General features: G+C 37.2%; 1 protein-coding gene across 6 annotated transcripts in view; it reads left to right on the forward strand.

Moving 5' to 3' along the window:
• Window positions 1–44: 44 nt before the first annotated feature.
• The window catches only part of LOC6738583 (protein phosphatase 1 regulatory subunit 16A), a 41912-nt gene continuing 23370 nt past the window's right edge, over window positions 45–18586 (forward strand). For 3 of the 6 annotated variants that reach the window (XM_044922931.1, XM_044922932.1, XM_044922933.1), the window contains exons 1-2: window positions 80–216; window positions 996–1148. The gene's annotated coding sequence lies outside the window, so the exon portion shown is untranslated. Of the gene's footprint in view, window positions 217–995; window positions 1149–15422; window positions 15925–18586 lie in introns of those variants that run through there. The other 3 variants (XM_039293532.2, XM_016171701.3, XM_016171698.3) reach the window with 3 other exon arrangements.

The following is an 18586-nucleotide window of genomic DNA, read 5'->3' on the forward strand; positions in this document are numbered from 1 at the left end:
ATATCGATATCTATTCGATATTTGAGACATATCTATCTCCTTTCTGTGCACAACTATCGCTACCTCAACAGCTGACGTTGGCGTACCGTTTAAAAAATTCAGTATATCGCCAAACATCAACGGTAACGCATGTGGTTTGCTCTCGGAAATATTTTTGAGTGCTTGAGTGCGCACGCGAGAAGAACTGTCGGCATTTGAGAAGCGATCAGCAGAAATGTAATTGTTTGTTTTGGGGATCGAATCGAGTGGCTGTTATACTGTTAGATTGATGCTACTTTTCCAAGCTGCTGTCCTTTTTTCGCGTTGTTTGGGTCACGGGAAAACATGTTAGCTTGCCAAACAAAGAAATCAATTTAACCGAAATGTTTCGTACGATCAGCGGAGATTTCTGCACTAATTTTCACCTGGTGTGTTTGTGTGTGCGTGCGTGAGTTCTGTTATAAATAGCGAAAGAGAGGAGGAAAAAGCAGATCGCTTTTTGGGCCATTAAAAATGCCGAAAGAAAGTGCGGAGCGGGATAAATAAAAAAAAAATATTTGTTTGTGGGCCAACAAAATAAATTAGAACAACTCGTAAATAAGTCGGGCGCCAGAGGAAATGCTGTAAAAATAAACGAAATGAAATAAAATTAAATTAAATTAAATTCGCAAACGCAGCCGCGCGGAAATGTGCAAATTGATGGAAAATTAAAAAGGCAAAAAGTAGCGAATAAAAAAAAGGAAAAATTGCAAAAAGAATTCCTGTTACAAGAAACCAGTTCCTAACTCCCCACCCACCTCCAATCTTCTCCTTTTTTCTGGCTGCATCCGTTTTGAGCGAAAGTTTCTACTCCACTGTGCGAAATGTGTGCAAACAAGTTGGCCAGCTGTTCGCCGAGCGGAGAGGATGGAGTGGCCAAGATGGGGAAATGCGGAAAAATCTAGCCAATTAATTGTGCCGTGAAAGTGTGCGCCAAGTCAATGTCTATAATAAATACAATTTTTTACAATTTGCAGTCCGGTGCCTTTTGTGCGCTTCCATTCGACTCGATTCGTTTCAACTCGATTGAAAGCAACTTTGCGCTCAAACAACTAACAAAAACGGAAAGTCTCGCCTTGCAATTGGACTTGAATGGCTCTAAAGGCCTTTTTTTTGCACCCGGACTCGAGGTAAGCCTGTTTAATTTTCACGCCGACTTCGCATTTTAAGGCAGGCGACAAATTATTTGGGTATCGTATGCAACGACACGTTTCATTAACTTGTATGCAAGCGATTCGTTTTAGTGGCCACAAAAAACATTAACAATATTTCAAGTTTCTATTCGTTAATTAATTTCGCATTTCTCTGCTATTTTCACTGATCGATTCCTTTTCAACTTTTCTCAGTTAAATTTTACACATTTGTAAGGGTTAATTGGTTTAAAGAGTGCCAATTTGGAAATCTACAAGATTCTGAAGATTTTTAAAACCAAAATGTAGTGTTTTCCATTTAATATTGAGAATTTAATAATTGGGGCTGACTTGAAATATATTCGTAAGATCTTTAATGATCTCAAACTTTCTGGCTAGATCATAAACTGTACAGTGTTGCAAACTCCACGTAACGCTGGTGTGTGAGTGCTTTCTGCACTAGCTAGAACGGGATAGGGCAATCAAGAGTGTAAACAACAGTTAAATGTTGTTAAACTCGAATCCGGCGACTGCTTTCGTCACATGTTCTGCGCCCGCAGCTCCACTCTTTTTCGCCCTTCGTCGACGAGTTTTGTGCCTTATCGCAACCCTTGTTTGTTTTTTGTGTTCTTCTTGCCGTATTATATGGCCGGTTCTGCTGCGGCTTTTGTATAACTTCCGCTATTGTTATTATTTTTTAGTTGTTCGTTGTTGGAAGAAGTGTAATTAAACAGTGGCGTGGGCACGGGGCAGGGGCAGGGGCGCGGCGGAGGTAACCCTGCAGCAGCAAATGCAGCAGCCGCCGTCTCACGGGAGTTGCCACCTCGAAAACCGGTTACAAATCATTAAACTAAAATTCTGGCTCGCCGTCCCGCTCGCAGCGCGTTGCCTCTCGCTCCCACCTGCACGCCTCACTGCACAGTGGCGCATGCAAGTGCAACTTGTTGCAGCAACTGTTGCCGCCGCCGTCCGTGTTGCATGTTGCATGCTGCTGCGAGTGCACTTTCATTAGACGTACGAATTGAAAGATTTATGAATAGAAAGAAAGTGTGTGGTGAGGAACAGGTCTAAAACAAATCCATATTTTATCAATAAAATTAAGACCAACCGATTTCCGAGGCACTTATAAAGTGCGCTAATTAACAAAAATTCACTAGAGCAGGTTTTTTTGAAAATCGTAATGACTGCGGTTTAAATTATATGAAGCAACAAGTTGCACATGTTTAGACATTTATTCTGAAACATGTTTAAGATAATTATAAAATTCAATTAAATGTAGTAATTGGTATAACCCTTATTAACATTTTAATGAAATAAATAATGAGAAATGATTTTTTGAGCTTAATTTTGGTATTACAGACTTTTGCAGAGCATTTCAACTTCTTTATCAGCATTTCGCTGAGCTTTCCCGTTTTTCCTGTTTCGGTTGCAAAAAAAAAAAAAGAAAAAAAAACTAATTCAATTTGTCTAATATTCAAAATCGAAAGAGGGAAAAACTCGTTTATCGGCATCCTTGTGACACACTGACATCTTTAGCCAATCTCGGGCCCTCCCCCTTTCCGCCCTCCGCCTGCCCGCTCCCATCACACTTTGCTTAATTAATTCTGTTTTCGGTTTTGTGTGCCGCCACCTATCAATGCCCCACCCCCCTCGGTTCCCAATCCCCCCTCGCCCAGTCGCTCGTTGCTGGCCCCGTCATTTGCATTGATTTGCAAATTTTTTATTGGCCGTTTCGACTCGAGCCTGACGTAATTTGTTAAACTTTGTTATTTACCTGGCTGACATCGATGGCCAACTAATCAGCGCCCGCTTTTGTTGGCTTTAATTTATGGTGTGTGGGCATTTCAAGCGCTTTAATCGCCAAGGATTCTGTCCCACACTCCAGTTCCTAATCTTTCGGTACGATTTTCCTGGTTTAATCATCTCCTTTGGGGTCAGAGATTAAGTATATTTCTCAGAAAAGTTGGCCATAAAAGTGGTGAATGAATTAAACCAAATCACTTCAAATAGAGAAGAGATAAAAGTGATGATGCTTCAACTGGATTATATTTTAATGATACAGTTTGGATTTAATGGGTTAAGATCATATTAATTCCAGCTTGATTAGCTTCCGTTGCTGTGCCATTTTAATAAGGAGCTCTTTTTAATCTACTGTTTACATAATCAGTGTTTAGATTCCTAAATGTGGAGATCCTTTTACTGTGTATCCCTTAAACTTATTATTAATGTCGATAGAGAATCAACTTAATATAAAACATCGTCATAGAAGGACCTTTTTCCTTCATATAAACATTTGTTATAGCCCTTCTTCCTGTTTTTAAACATACATGGTTGCATTTTTAAGTTTTTTACAAACATGGCATACGAAGGAAATATATGACGATCGAAATAAAAGTTAAATACCAACTACTCGAAATTTGTCTGCGTGTACTTCAAATTGTGTTCGAAATTCGATTCCTTAAATTGAAATTTGACAATGAGGAAGTCTCGACCGCAGCCCCCTCCCCCTTCCCGCTTGTTTGCTAACATATGTTCATCGGTTTGCAACACAGCAGCTGTTGAGTTGAGACAGAAGTCCAAGAACAAGAACCTCGAACATGACAAACTTCCCAACAGGCCCTTCAGTTAGTTGGTTAGGGTTTACTTATTAAAGCGTTATTTGCTTCTTCCCGGCCACTTGTTAATTGCGCACTTTGCATTCTATTGCAAGTTCATCATGCCTAACGGTTTCGTTTTCAAGTACAGGGATAAAGACTCGACTGACTCAAAAGTCAGTTAACTAATTCAATTAGTGCCACGTGAATTACCCGTCCGAAAGTCATGGAAAATGGGCCAAGAAAGACGAGCGAGGGAAACGCAGGCAACAAACTGGACAGAGACGAGGCGAAACTTTTGTTATCCCATTGTGTCTGCTGTCGAGATGATTACTCGTACTCGAGGGAAGCGGAGGGCACCGGGAATGGACCCGCCGATGGAAATGGTAAAGAAAAGGGAACCGAGAGGTGGACAATTCTCGGAACCCTCCACCGAACAATATGATTAGATAAGGTTCTGAATATAACCACCTTTGATTGAGAACGACACGAGTGCCGATGAATGTTCTTTTCGGAATGCAAAGAAAACTAGTAACCTCTGAGGTGATGGAATATTGCATACCTATTTAAAAAGCAATTCAAAATGGGAATGATCGAGCAGCTAATATATAGAATGTGTAATATACAAAGTCATTAGGCTAAAACTGGAGGTATTGCAAAGTAACTAACGAACAAAGTTCATCCAAGAAATATGTATCTATTAGAATTTAAAGAGATATCGAGTCTCTATTAGAATTTATATATATAGATATATTGAAAGTTGCAAAGTATCTATACATCTTAAAAAGGATTACACTTAAATTACAAGTTAGAAGTTAAATAAAAAGAGCTAAAGTATTGAGTTCTACAGAAAGTTTAGTTACACAGTCCCTAGTTTGAGTTGTAAAACTTTGTTTAAGTTTCGTATCTGGCCCTCAAATTATTGCTATCGAATTCGCGAATCGCCGTTGACCTTCTTGCCACTTGCTGACCCATCTGTGGCCTTTGGCCCTTCAACCAGCTAGAGTTTCAGTGCAAATTAGCCAGCCAGTAGTGTTAAATAGGCTTGTTTTGGCCCGGCTTGTTCCGCTGGCCATTCTGGCTCATTATTATCACATGGAAGAGGAAACTTTGTGCCAGTTTCGTTTGGCATTGTTAGCCGTTCTGTGAATTCTTTTTTGTTTATCCCAGAGTTTGGCAAGCCCGAAAATTGCACAACAGCAAGAACAACTTTTCTGTTGGATAGTTGGATGTGGGTGTCAACGTTGTTTTGGTTTTGTTAGTGCGAAAGTCCCACGCCCACAGCCACGCCCCCACCGCCCTTAAACATGGCAAACAATTGTGCTTTTGTTTACTAATTTGCGGCTGTCTCAGTTCTTTTTGCTGCGACTGCTAGCAGAAGTAGAAGTTTGGGGCTTTGACTTTATCGCCGGTTTGTTTACTTTCTTTGGCTTGGTTTAGTTTTTTGGCTATTTGCTGCTCTGTCTGCCGAGTTGAAAGTTCATTTGCCGTTTTAATTGCCAGCTAATAGCTCGAAAGCTACTCGTATTTTCATTTTATTGCGCTTTTTGTTTTGTTTATGCTGTTCTCCCCTAATTTTACCCCCTCATTTCTGGGGGCGAATGGCAAAAGTTATGCGGGCAGCAAGGGAGATGAAAAACGGAAAGAGAGAGTGAGATCAAAGTGAAGTTTTTGACTTTTGGGGCTAGCGAAATTTGAATTATTTTGACATTTGTTGGACTTCCGGCCATTTTATAGTTTCTATGACAGTTTGTGTAGTTATCTAGAAACAAAAGATAGTATAACTTGTATAGGCTAGTGAAGTTTAGGACCAGAACTTTGTGTACTTCTATACTTCTTTTACTTCTTCATTTATACTTCATGTTAGTCTAATTGTTGAAAATATGTGTAATAAGCAAAAACTTGCAGTTTATGTCAATTCCCATTAACGTAATGGCAAATGGCAAAATGCTTTCACCCAAAACGGAATGCACATTTCTTTCCAACTCGAGAATTCGACCTCTGACCTTTACCTGTTGCTTGTGCCCCCCGAAGGGAATTTAATTTCACCTCTTATCTGCCTGAGCTCTTCTCTCGTCAGCCATTTTATCATCCAAGTCCGGCAATTAGCCTGTTGGAAGTTGGCCCCATACTTCTGCAGAGCAATTTCCTTGTTGTGAGGAAACTTTTTCATTTCTCTCATAATTTTTCCTTCGACCAAGTTAGGCGATCTCCCCCCAGTTTCACCCAGCGTATCCATTAATCAAACTTCTGGTCTTTGTTCAATCTCTTCTATTTTGTGTTGCTCTAGCATTTTTGCTGCTTCTTTTTCCAGTTTATTTCTAGGGGCTTACTCTTGTTGTTATTTATCATTGTTGCGGCATAAAGTTTATTCTTCAAAAGGGGCATATTGCCCTTGGGGTCTCAGCCAGTTGATGACCCCGCACGCGATTTTTACCTCTCTATTGCTAACCGCAATTCCCAGTCTGTCTCGTGAATATTTCACGCTTTTTCTAATTGCCAACCGACTTTGTGATACGTTTTTGTGTGGCTCTTTTTTCAGCTGATTTGCGATAGAGAAACAAATACTGTCAACGCAGTCGGAAGATAAACAAAATAAATAGAATTTTTTTTTTTGCCATTGTTGTTGTGATTATTTAACTGTTTTTTCCAGTTTTCATTGCTGTTGTGTTGTGGCATGCTAAAACAAAGGCTTGTCACTCAACTTCGGTCATATGTTCCAGATATGATTAGAGCCATCTAGCAAAAAGAGCAAACAAAAACCAAATTGAAAATATTTTAGCTGGAAATCATACACATTCATATTAATATATACATATTGTATTTGGTCATGGGGTTTTTCTTGTCGCCCCAGCTAACTGATATTGATAACCGAGTGTCAAGTTATCACTACATTTTTTTATTGGTCAATTAATAAAGTTGGGAAATCGCAACCCAATAAGGAAATATTAAAAAAATGCGTGATAACATTATTATCAAAGTAAGGAATTTAAAGGGGAAGAAATAGAAAAAGCAATTAGAATGAAAATTTAATAAATTATTTTAATATAGCAACAAACTACAATTATGTCTTATTTGTTTATGCCTTGTGATAAAATTAGTCAAATAGAAAACTATTCCGTTTAAGCGTGAACACATGTACACGTGTCTAATAAGTATTTATAGTTAATTAATTGTGTATACCTCAGTAATTCAGCAACAACTATTAAGTACTAAATATAGCTGAGCAAATTCGATGTCAACCGAAATAAAAATATTATAAAAATTTATTGTCCATGGGCGACTGGCAGATAGAGGGAGAATGCAATATCTAGAAGCGCACACGATCCGATTTGGCTGTACATTAGTCTAAATATAGGCGAGTGTCATAACACTGTGCCCCGAAAGTCCCTCCCCCTGCCCTCGCCCTACCTTTGGGCCTTATAAAGCGGTTCTGTTCCAGTGACAAGCCAACAAAAACAATGACATTACCGCCAACAACAATTCAAATTCAACTTGTTTTTGATTAGATCATTCGAGGCGAAATGTCAGTCAATAAAGGGAGGCGTCGAGGGGAAGGTGCGGGGTGGTTATACTTGGACCCCACCCCATCCCCTTTGGCTCTAAGCAACCCCCCCTCCCCCTTTTAACCTGCCCGTGGCTTGCGATAATTAACTGAAATAGACCCGTGACTGTCAGTCAGCCACAAGACATTCTACACAGATATACATATGTACATAAATCCATACTCTATGTGCGTACAGTGGGTTTCAAAGGTGCTGAATGGATGATCTTGCATTTCAAACATCACTTTTGGTTTCTCTGAAATTTAAAACTAATACGAGTTTCTTTTGAAATATTTATGCTTTCTGTGATTAGTGAAACCGGTATTTTTGAAGAACTTAAAAGTTAAAGTTCGGTCTCTACTTTGATAATCTGTTTAATCCTAATACTATATTTATATGCTTAAATATTTACAAAATTATAAATTAAATTATATAAAATTGTAGTAGTAAGCATGAGCACCTTGAAAAAATTGCAACTTTCGTATGATTAATAATATCAATATTAATAATAATAAATATTAATAATATCAATATTGCAACGTACTATATATGTGCAGATATGAGAACATATGTATACATTTATTTCTGTTCATATGGGGGTGTCGTTAAGCACTTGAGTTGCAATTACATTTCTCAACGAGACTGCGACTGCAGAAGTGGGCTAGTTAAAAATGTCAAGAAGAAGTACCGCACTGAAAGCCATAAAAAACAGCCAGCAAAGAAAGAAGACCGATTGAGTCAAGAAGAGAGAGAGGGCCAGAAAAGCCGGGCCAAAAGACAGGCTTTGAAACTTTTTGGCATGCACTCAAAGAAATTTCTAGTACACAACACCAATTGTACAAACTCTGTTAGAAATGTTGGTATAGAAAATTAATTTAATTAGTTTTGGTTTGAGTATAAAAGAGATTATACTTAAAAATTTGGATATTTAAATGAATACATTATTGTTTTAGAATATTATTACTTACCAAAATAGCTACTAGTTTTATATCATAATGTATCATAGTTACAATATCCATTTAAACCAAAGTGAAACTCATTCAGTTTTCTTGCTGCAGCAATCGTGGCAAAAGTTTTTGCCTCCCTTATCCCACTGCCAGCTACCTTCGCACCAGGTGCTTAAGACCATTCACTGATTTTTTAATAACTCACGACTTTGGCCATGGCTTTGACAAGCTGTTAATGGCATTAAACGAGGGGCGATGGGGGGAGAACTGGAAATCTCGACTGCAAAGGAGGAAGCAAATTCTTTGACGAGATGGAGAAAAAAATTGTTGGTCATTTAACAAAAAGCAATTTCGCTCGGCTCACAACTTGCTTTGAGAATTATTTTTCTATTTTTCAACTTTTCTTCTGGCGTAATTGGTTTCAATTTGAAATCGAAACGCATTTCAAAGAATTTCTTTGAAATCTAGTTTCCACTTCTCTCGCTCAATTTTAGCCGAATATTTTTCTGTGGTTTCTGTGATAGAGATCGCTATCTATAGGCTGTCCTAGGCCGCATTTCTGTCGACTTTTTTGGCCAGGAGAAACAGTTTATGAGATACCACTAATTGGCCATAAAATTGCATGAAATTCATGTGCTGGTTTTTCCCACTTTCGTGGCCAATTAGTCACCTAAAATGTGGTTCGGTCGTGATACCCTGTAATCCAGCAGAGGAAAACCATATGCTGATAGTTGATTATCAAGAGATATTTTTAAACAAATTGTCTTGAACTGAACTGAATAAATGTACAAAAAAGTTTGATTTTAATTGATCATAAATTTTTTAAGATATATATTGTATAGTATATGCTAATAATTCTTTAATATTAAATAAATCATTTAAAACTTATAGGGTATTAACTAGTCATTACCCTTCAATCGTTATATATTTTTGATTATTGTTTTCTTGCTTTTGAACTCTTTTGATAAGCTATAAGCTGATATAAAAGCTGACCATGCTGATAATTTAATTTCCCCCGAATGTTATTGCTCGCTATAAATCATAAATGCTTGCGTGAAATACACAAAAAGTACAAATATTTATTAATGCTGATCAATTGCAATTTATTTGAATTACTTTGGGAAATGGTTAACCGAATGCAGTTAAATATGTCGTAAATTAAAACCAACAATTGCATAAATCGTTGGCATTATGTAGGCGCAATGTTTTAAAGAAGGCGTAAAATATCTGTGCTTTTTTTCAATTATTTCTAGAAAATCTCTTTTCGCGGCAAACCAATCAAATATTTATGTTCCATTAACAATTCGCTGAGCGACACTTGACAGGACGATAAAAACAAATATCCACAAAAATCGTTTGAAATATTAATGCCATTAAAAATGTAATTTCAATAAAGACGGCGAGAAAATTCAATTAAAGCAAAATTTGTGTGCCACCACCGCTGAAAAACCAAAACGCCAACCAAAACAAATAAAAACGCTGAGAGAAAAAACAGTGCCAATATGCTAAAGCTACTGGATAACTTTTCGTTCTATTTTCCAGCCGGCTTTATTTACTTTGTTTGCCATTTTAATGAACCCGCCGGCCAATAAATAAACCCAACTTCCCGATAGCCGCTGAAAATGCCATACTAATTAGTGGTCAAGGGTTGTTGGCAGTAGCCCTTTGGTGGCCATAAGCTATTAAAAATACTCAACTGAATTTCGGGCGCATCTATTGGACTCGCTTAGCCAAGTAAGCCAACTTTTAACCCAGTTAGCTACCCTACCTTGACGCACCTGCAAACGAGAAATAGAAACCCGAACAGAGGCAAAACTCAAACTCAAGCTCGAAACTAAAACTAAAGCCATTTCCCTCACAGAAACACGTGTCGGGAAAACAATTTTCCAACTATCCCCCGGCAACTGCAACTCCCATCCGCCCACGAAGACAAAACTTTGGCGAATTCTTTAAAACGAAACACCCATCAGCGAATCCATCTCCATGCGCCGCTCCTTGCTGCAATATTTGCGCATTTCCTGTCGTACAAATATTTCCCATGTAACAGCTTCCCCCGAGTTTTTCCTACGTGGATTCCACTCTGCTCCACAGTTAACTGTAATAGTTACAATGTCAACAACAACACGGCCGACGGATCCGGCGCAACACTGTTGCCAACTAACTTTCTGGCCAAAAGCTGTACACAGATAGTCAAAATTGCCGAGTGGAGTTTTTTTTTTTTAAGCATGGCGGATATTTTATACCCTTTCTTTTCGATTTGAATATCAATGAACATTTTTGTATTTTATAAAAACTACCATAAAAATTCTTATGAATATTATTATATTATTTATTATTATTATTATTTTAGAGACCCGATTGTGTTATTATTACACACATTTGAGTGTAATACTATAGGCTTACAGAGTAAATATTTTTTGAATTTATTGTTTATCGCGATTGTATGGTTTATTTATTATTAATATCCCAGTCAAGGGCGACCGGTTTGTTTGGTAGTTTTGTTTAACTATAGTGTCCTATTCCCCAGAGGGTAATTTGGTGAAAAGTTTCATCTGCAGCTGCATTCGTCGGAAAAGAGAAAGAGTCGCAGACAAAGCCCGGCGGAAAAGAGGTGGCCGAGGCGGTCTATACCGCTAAACAAAGGCAAACAATGTAATGCCAGCAGCAGCGACCACGCACAACGAAAACAACAAAGTTGGGGCAGACCGCGGGCGTCGGGAAAATGGGCGGGGGTTAAGGTCAAGGGGACTGAGGAGGGGGAAAACCGAGATAGGAGTCACAAACTCAGCTACAGTACTGCGACAAAATAATCCCCAAATATCCCCAAATTATCCCCAAAATAATATAATCCCCACCCCACCCACTCGTACTCCCACGCCGGCAGAGACGCAGCGGTTGACCTTCACTGGCAGCACGTGGTGTCGGAAATGTTACCAATCCGAGACAGCCGAATGTCCTGGTATCGAAGGGAGGTAACGGCTGGATGCGGTTGTCTGAGCAGAAATCCGGATTTAGCTTTAAGATGGATGTGTATGTTCTTGTTTGTTTGGGAATTTCTAGTGCGAAAGAATCAGTATTGGTGTCAGTATGTGTTTGGTTTAATTTAGATATAGGAGTTTCTTTCAAAAGGGATTTGCTTGAAAGTTGAACGTTCGTTAGAATGTTAACAAAATAGCTAAGCAGATAGATAGCTTAATAAGATAAAACATCACTGATGCAGTATGTAAATAAATATACTATATGTGTGATTAGCTCTTCTGAAGTGAGCAAATACGCATTTGGAAAATCCGCCTAGATAAGGATTTGTGATTCAAAAAATGTTTCCACTCGAATACTGTGTGTTCTTGAAGTTTTAAACTGGTTTAGTTTCGTGACTAATCGTCTACAGCTGTTTGTTTTACAAAAACCTTTTCAAACATATATTAAATGTTTGATTAGATTAGCAAAGCAAACACATTCCCATTTAAGGCACTTTGGCACATCCCATTCGGGAAAAGCGGGTCCCTCAAAATGCTTTATAAAGACCAGGCCCATTAACGTTCAGCGTCATCCATTTATCGCTATTTATATTACGCAATCCCAGCCCTCTTATCGCCAATCAAATAATTAGAAAAGGTGAATCAGGTGAAACAGGGCGAAACCCCACAATGCCAATACAAATTATGGAACTTGCCCTTTTGAGGTCTTTAAGGCTTCTTTATAACACTAGGAAAGGGAGAGAAAGAAAGCGGCGTGCCATGGGAAATAGTGATAAAAGGAGGCAAAACAAGTTGGCTACACAGAGAGAAATCGTTGATTAACTAGAAATAATTAAAGAAATTTTAAAAAAAGTTCAATGTGAGAATGTATGTTAGTACCATGTTTAAATCGACCTACAACATAATTATTAGTTTTTTGAGCCCAAAGTTTTAATATGTATCTTAATATAACTTTTTAGTTTCGCCTTAATTAATTTCGTTTTTGACGTTTTTAAAGGTAATTTTAAATTAATTAAAATAGACCATATTGCTCTTTGGTTACCACAAATTCGGCATTCGATATTAATTTAAAACGCATGTTTTGTTGTGTGCAGAAAAAGAACAGTTTGTTTAACAAAGTGGTTTTCAACACCCCATAAAAAACATTTGCAAAAAGCAACAGAAAAATACTGGGAAGAGGAAGAAGGCGCAGGCAAAGGCAGCCGTAACAAAAGAGCAAAAAAAAAAAAACAAAAAAACAGAGAAAAATACAAGCCCAGGCGAATTTCCCTCTGTTTCCGCACGTAAAAGTAAAAGGCAAATAAATAACCGTTGAGAGAAATGTAAACAATGCAGGCCAAAGATGCACAGCAGATGAACAAGAAGAAATAGCAGCAGATGAAAAGATGAAAAGAGGAAAATGCCAAAAGCACAAATAGCAACTGAAGCCGGTTCAAGTTGAATTTTCCTCGCAAGGTTTTTCTTTTCCTGTGTTTTGTTTTTATTTTTATTTTGAGCTTGCGCATGCATACTTTGCAAAGATTTGCACTCGAGAAGGGCAGACCAAGTGGCAGACAGTGGGAAAATGAAGTGGAAAGGAGTGGAAAAATAACTACACCATTCCTAATGAACGAGCTAAGCAGAGAAGAAGGAGCCAACCGAGCAAAATGGAGATGGGATAAACAAAATAGAGAGAAAATGGCTTAATTCATGGGGCTTGCTCGGTTGGAAAATCCTGGACATTTTTAAAGCACGTGGCATAAGAAAAATTCATGATTTGACACAAAATAATGCAAAAACTTTTCTTTTAGTATTCACAATCTGCTAAATCACAAATTTCTTAAGTTTTTCTCATAGATTTATTTTTTATAACTATGCATTTGACTTTTAAACAGTTAAATCATTATAGTTATAGATATAAATCAGTAAATTAAACAAATTCATCATTATTGATTGCCATTTTATACTTTGATTACCTTCCTTATTTGCAATAACTAATACCTAAATAAATTTATTTTGATATTAGCACGTTCTAATTTGGTTCAAATTTGTTTAATTTATTATCGAGAATTGTGCAAATTGTTATTTTTAAAGGTTTATTGTAAGAGCATCATGATGCTCATGATTGATGACATTTAGTGACAACGAGAGCACAAATTTGCATAAAAAATATATTGTTGATAACTTGTGACAAGTAAGAGTTCAAATAAAAGTAAAAAAATATTACTTAAAATTACGTATACGCAGTGTGACTATTAAACTAATGATTTGCGCGTGCCTAAGTGGGATTTATTTTGAAAACCAGCAAATAAACCTAGACTTCGAAAAATAATATGAAATATTACGTATACGCCAACTGTACCCATCGAGTATTTTGTGCACAAGCCTGGAAATTTTTAAACCAATTGAACAGATCAAAAAAATTGAAACAAAATCAGTGATACAAAAAACAGGAAACGGCAAACAAGTGAAATGGAGCAAATCTTTAAGCAAATGTCGTGTGGGCGGCAATAGATAAACTGCACCAGATAGAGTAGCAATAAAAGAGGTCGGGGAAAAACACTGGAAAAGCTTGAAAAGGGGGGGAAAACACACAGTGGCGCATTTTTCCCCTGCCCCTGCCCCTTTTCCCGCCGGGACAGACATTGCCAATAGCGCAACGTTTCGGAAACAATTTGAAGGCCATAAAACTTGATGTGGCGGCTGTCATAAAGGAGGCGACACCAGGCACAGATTCTACCCCCATTTTCCGACCTCCAGAAGCTAGGTGAAAACTGCGACGGCACTTAAGATGTGGCAAGTACGGCAAACAACAAAGAAGCAAACTCCGGCGGAGGAAAAGGCGGCAAACGTCGACAAAAACAAACAAATAAACAACAAGCAGCTGTTTTTGGCGCCGCCACGGAGAGAAAAATAGAGAGCGGATTGAGAGAGAAAGAAAATGGCGAGAAACGTTGGTTTTATAACATCTCTATGTCGGTTACAGTAGTCCCTCGGAAAGCGGAAAGAGTTTTGTTCATAATCATAAATAGACATACAATATTGCAGCTTATTTATTGTTAACTAGATTATTCAAAATAATATCAAGGCTAAAGCAACCATCAGATATCTCAATATTCCATCCCACCACTGTAAGCACTCTCTTCTCTCACCTGCCTGCTTTCTCTCACACTTTGCCAGGCTCTCCCCGCTCTATCGCAATCTCTCTCTCTCTGGGGCACTTCCTGTACAATTGCTCACCGCCCACCTATCGTATGGCACTCACTCATTCATGGCCAGACTGTAGGACTCTTCTCCCCGCTTTTCTTCATAAAAGTCAGCTGCGCCTATTGGCAAAACCAATACTACACTTCAGGTTAAAATAGTAGCAGAGTTCGCTTAAAAGCTATTTCTTTTATAGTTTAATTGTTTGCATTAAAGATTGTTATAATTCGTCGATTTTTTTTTTTATATGTAATTTTTATTGTTAACAATATGAACGAAGAGTTTTTAATTTTTGTATAAAACTTAAAACTAATAATGCTTTTATAAAAGCCTTAAATAGATTGATCAACGTAGGATGTACTGTTAACATTAATTTTTATTTTAATTTCCTTTTTTTTACGAGAATATTATTATATTGCCCTTGCCTGTGCGGGCAAGCACACGAATGGGAGAACGAAGGCGGCGTCGCCGACTGCAAAACGACGCTGCGGCATTTTGGCGTTTGGCATGTTGGCCATGTTTCGAATGGTTTGGAACGGCACTTGCTCCGCAGTCGCCGTTCTGCTGCTGCGAAGCCAGCAACAAAGTTCCGTAGCGGACTCGCAACCAGTTGAGTTTAGTGCCGTAAATACGAGTGCGTACGGATACGGAATACGTCGTTTGCAGCACGGGCCTCAAGCCGTTTATTACGTATACGAACCGCGTGCCGCCGCCTGGCAAACTTTAATATTTTCCATGAGTGTCACAAGGCAAATATGAAGCCGAAATGTAAATGAAAATGAGCGGGCCAGTCTAGAAGCGCAAAAAAGATAACAGCTGGGCACACAACAAAAGTTGAGCGAAATCAATGACGATAAGGCGTCAAATACTTGAAAAAAAGAATGGCAAAATAGAAACAGCAAGTGGTTAAAGTGAAATAAAATGTAAAAAATTTATCAAAACAAATAAAGGAAACCCAAAGGCATACAACAACAATAAACACAAACTATTATTCAAAGGAAAAGTAAATAAAAACTAAAATAGAACACAAAAAAACCAAAGACCAATATCAATAAACGAGAAACACAAAAAAGTAAAAGCAGCAAAAATCAGAGAAAAAATATTTGAAAAGGCACCAAGCAAATCAAGCCGAATATAAAAGGAAATTGTAATTTTTTGCCACTTCAATCTTTTTTTTTTTGCCCATTCACGTGATAAGAAAATGGTAAAAGACCTCAGATAGACATATAGATTGTATGCACAATTTTCAAGAGGTGGGGACATATATTTCCCGATTTCGATTTCGATTTAATGTGAGTGCCGGGCGGGCAAATACAAATAAACAAACAAATCAAGCACAATAGAGTTCTCTTACATTCCGTTCCGATTCACACTCCACCATTCCGGCGCGTTTGATTCTACGGAAAATGCAACACAAATATTAGCAATGCCATAAAACAATAAACCCGAACGTATTAATTGCAATCTTGTGATAGTGAAAATATGGAAACGAAAAGCCAAGCGAAACGGGAATAACAAACAAAAAGGAGGTAATAATACACGCAAACTATTTAGTTCCATCACAACAGGAAACTTATATACACAATAATAGAATAACAAAAGACACAATTGACCCAAAGTTTGTTTACCTAAAAACGGATATACATAATAGAAAATCTTTTAATTAAATAAGTACAATGACATTAGAGAAAAAATAGGTTTAATAATAGCTAATACAATAATTGAATAACAAAATAACTCTTCATCTGCCCCAAATTTATAAGCCTACAATTCAAACCAACCTTATCGTCACTAGTTAAAAATCTTTCCACCTTAAAGAACTTTATATTTAATAAATGTAAAGTTTGTTGGTTTATTAAGTAGAATGCTATTGCGAACTAAATTAACAAAATATGCCCAGCAATGATACATTTTTAAATAACACGAAAACCAATATGAATTCTGTGTGAGTTTCATTTTGCACTCGACTTTCACATTTTCCACATGCTTATCATTCTTTCATATTTGTCAACAGAAAATTCTGGGAATAATTTACTTTTCCCCGTTCGGTTGCCATTTTCTAGCCAATAATTGGACTATATGTTGACCAATTGACGATTGCTGTCGATGACAGCTTTAAACTTTTGGCAGAAGACATATGAATTTCGGCCATATGCTGAACAAATAGAGATGCCACGAAAATTAGTTAAAATTCCAATGAAATGAACTTGTAAATTTTCCGAAATAAATAAAAAAATATTCCTATTTATTATAAAATGACAAATGTCCATTTTTCCAAAATTAAATTGATATAAATTCAAAAACTAATAATTGTACAATCCGTGTTCCAAGAAATATTTTCATCAATTCAAGCAAAATTATCTTATTATCTTATCTATGTCTAAAAATCACTCAATATAATACATTAAATTTGAATAGCTAACAGAAATAGGAAATTGAGTTAACTAATTAATTAGGACATTTTGGTTATTGCTGCTTGAAATTCATGGAGCAGCCAAGGCCGATTGCTACCAATTTCGGTTTAAAACTTTTAATTAAAATATTTATTTATTGCCCAAACCAGAAATTTCACCAAGTCCTATTCCAGTTGCGAAGCTTTGCCGCAACGAAAACAAAACTTTAAATACTTTAATTTCATGGGGGAAAACTTTCGGAATAAAAGCCAAACCATACAAAAATCGAGTGCCAATAACAACTTGTCCTTAGACACCAAATTGGCCTCCATGAAAGTTTAGTTGCCAAAAATGTGGGAGGAAACAGATGGAGAATAGTGGAGTGCGGTCATATGGGGCATGTCGAAATACCCTGTAAAATGCAGAATATAATGCATATGTGGGTAAAAATATCAAATTAAATACTTGCTTAATATAGTTAATATAAAAATATATGAAGATAATATAATAGCCTTCAAGGTTTTTCCTTGAGAATGTAAATATTTTACTTATTATGATTATATATCGGTAGAATTCGAATTTTATCATACCCCGCCAACTTGAAGCCCAAAGAAGAAAAATAAGAAAAACAATAACACGCAGCAGGAATAACTTTTTCAATTGGCTTCCGCTCTTATAAGATTTATCCAAATATAGATATATATATATCGTGTGTGAGTGTGTGGGATTAGATGGAATCATTCATTCCCTTGGATCATTGAGTAAGTGAGTTTCTGTTGGCTTTCCTTGGGGTTTTCCTTTTGCTTTTTATTTACGCCCGCAATTTGTGCTGACAGCTCCCATAATTTATGGCAGCCCACTTATTGATTACGGCTGAATCGCTCAAAGGTAAAATTCATTTTCGGCTTTAAAAGATTGTTATCAAACTGGGCAATAGATTTGCTGCTCTTTCCACTTCGCTTTTCCACTCTTTTGCCGTTTAACTGCTCTTCCGCAATTGCGGTCGTAATTTGCTGGTTCGCCGTGTTTTCGGAAAACTCAACAGTGGAATCAAAAAGTGTGAACTTTATGCACAAAATATGAAGTTTGAAAAGTTATTGTTGATATGTTTTTATATTTTTAATTTTTTTAAATCGGGAAAATACACTTATTACCTGATAAATATATTAACTGATTTTGGGTTTCCGATTAAAATGTGACATATTCCTAAAGTACGCATTATAAATTGAATGCAATGTTTTTAGGTTTTGAACAGATAAATTCATCTCAGAAATTGATTATAAAATATTATAAATTTTCCGGGTTTTCTAGGATTGGCTTTCCACAATATAGACTGAACTTCTACAACAAGATAGAGCTATAGAAGATGGACTGTATTTCAGTTTGCAACACTGGCCAAGCGGAAACGAGAGCTGCCTCGCTTTGGCAGTAGCTTCCAGCCGTTTCCGTTTTCCGCTAGCTGGACAAATTCTGAGCGACATTTTTTTTTGGATTAAGCGAAACGAAACGCGGGGGCAGGTGAATGTTTTGTTGCAATTGTTTGCAATTTTGTTGCCACCACAAAATGGGCAACTGTTTTCGGGGCTAATCTGTTGCCAATTTGTTGCCCTATTCGGCCGTCAATTTTGGTGTGGTCGTTATGCAAAGGCTTTAAGTGCTTTTCAGTAGTTTTAAAGGTTTTTCCAGCTGTTAGGTTGAGGGCTGGAAAATGAGATTTACATATTTTCCTTTGCCTGCATTTCACTTTGCATTCGCATAAAATGGTATTATGCTAATTGCAAGCGCTATAGCCTGCTTT

Source organism: Drosophila simulans, chromosome 3L (assembly GCF_016746395.2).
Source record: "Drosophila simulans strain w501 chromosome 3L, Prin_Dsim_3.1, whole genome shotgun sequence".
NCBI classification, from domain to species: Eukaryota; Metazoa; Arthropoda; class Insecta; order Diptera; family Drosophilidae; genus Drosophila; species Drosophila simulans.